The sequence below is a fragment of the Sarcophilus harrisii genome, chromosome 3 (genome assembly GCF_902635505.1).
Source record: "Sarcophilus harrisii chromosome 3, mSarHar1.11, whole genome shotgun sequence".
In the NCBI taxonomy this organism is placed as follows: Eukaryota; Metazoa; Chordata; class Mammalia; order Dasyuromorphia; family Dasyuridae; genus Sarcophilus; species Sarcophilus harrisii.
Window position 1 is genome coordinate 610491265 of NC_045428.1, and position 1817 is coordinate 610493081.

The 1817-nt window shown below is 47.4% G+C and overlaps 1 long non-coding RNA gene across 1 annotated transcript; it reads left to right on the forward strand.

Moving 5' to 3' along the window:
- The first annotated feature begins 451 nt into the window (after positions 1-451).
- On the forward strand, positions 452-1529 carry LOC116423078. The gene is made up of 2 exons (XR_004233557.1): positions 452-1137; positions 1376-1529. It is a non-coding gene; the product is annotated as an uncharacterized LOC116423078 (long non-coding RNA).
- The last annotated feature ends 288 nt before the right edge of the window (positions 1530-1817 follow it).

The following is a 1817-nucleotide window of genomic DNA, read 5'->3' on the forward strand; positions in this document are numbered from 1 at the left end:
TCGCTGTGGAGCCCTTTCCACTCCACAAAGGCCCCTCGGCGGCCTCCAGCCCCACCACCATTTACCGTCCCGGACAGTTTGCAAAGCCCGGTCACTAAGACCCGACAGTCAGCGACAGGACGTGGCCAGGGCCAGGGCCAAGAAGTCGACAAGCGTCGGCGAAAGGCAAGGATTCCTCGCGTTCTGCACCACGACCTCGTCGGCCGGGAACGAAAAGGGCGGGATTAGGAGATAATCCCACGGGGTTTGGGCGGGGACTGACCGCTTCTCCTGGTCTGGCCCCGGCCCTGGCGAGCAGGGGAATGGCAGCACTGAGAGGCGGGAGGGCGGGCAGGGAGCAGGAGCCACGGGAGGGGGTCTCGGGAGCACAGAGCACAGAGCAACCTCCGGCTGGCAGGAAGCTCTGAGGCCTTGAGTCCAGCTCCTGACATACCTACCAAGCCACGGGGAAGCCTATGCCTAAACCCTCCGGGGGGAGCCTCCCATCCCATCCCCCCTCCTAGTCTGAAAACCTTCCCCGCTGGGCAGCTTCCTCTCACACAGCGCAGCCCCCGGAGGCGGTCAAAGAAGGGGCAACGGCGTCTTCTCCCTCACCCTTGGCTTCCCCCGGGGCTGGGAGCTCAGGTTCCGGGACTTCCCTGCAAGGTGTCTGATGTTTTCCCCTGGGAAGGCGAAGGATTGCGAGACAAGAGGACAGCATTAGCCCAGACAATCTTCTGTCAGATCTTCCTTACAGGAAAGCTACTGAGCAGAACGCAACGATAATTGTATCTAGAAGATCCAGAAGAAATATAAGAAAATCAGCAAGGACCAACTATACAGCAGGGATCAAAGACAAACGCTCTACTTGTGATATAATATTGGTCATTGTTAGTAGTAATCGTATTTTAAAACCTGATCATAACTAAGCTAGTCTGAAAGAAAGGTTGGGTCTGAGTTGTATATAATGAGGTGATTATAGAAAAAATTGGTTTAAACAAAAGATTAAATGGAGGAATTATCTGATAAAAAACATGGTATGAAAGGAAGCATGTGGGGGTGGGGGGCTGGAGTGTTGGAGCCTGACTCTCATCTGGGATAAGGAGGAAACAACATATACATCTGAAAAGGTCTAGAAGTCTTCTGAACTTCGGCGAGGTGAGAAAACTGGGGGCAGGGCAGTTGGGGGGGACTTTTAGTAGGATTGTTGATTAAGACTGGAGGATGGGGTAGATAGATAAGGGAGGCATTTTAAAAGGAGGATACAATAAGAAGAAAAAAACATAAGGGAAGAAGATAAGTACCCGGGAGAGGGTGAAAATAGAGCCTGAGACGCAAAACAGTGAGTCCAAATAAGATGGAAGGAAATTAATAGGTAGTAATTATGTCTTTTTAGTGTGAATGTGAAAAGGACTGGAGAACGACTGAACAAGTTGTGGTTTATGAGTGTGGCGGAATACTGCTGGGCTATAAAGTGGCGAGCTTACTGATTTTTGAAAAAAAATATGGAAAGTGTAAGAAATAATGAAGAGCAAAATCAGCAGAATCAAGAGAACAACATACATGGTAATAGCAGTATTGTTCTAAGAGGAAGCTGGGGCAAATAAGTTATTGTGACTAATGTAAATATCCAAATTAACTCTAAAGAAAAATGCTATCTGTATCCCGAGAAATAATGGATAGAATATGAATACAATAATTTCTGTATGTATGACTGTTTCTATCTAATGATAGCTATCTCAAGGTTGGGGGAGGAAAAATTTACATGATTATTTTGTTGCATATTTGAAAGAAGTAGCAAGATTGTCACTTTCATGTACAAACACTTTTAAAAACTG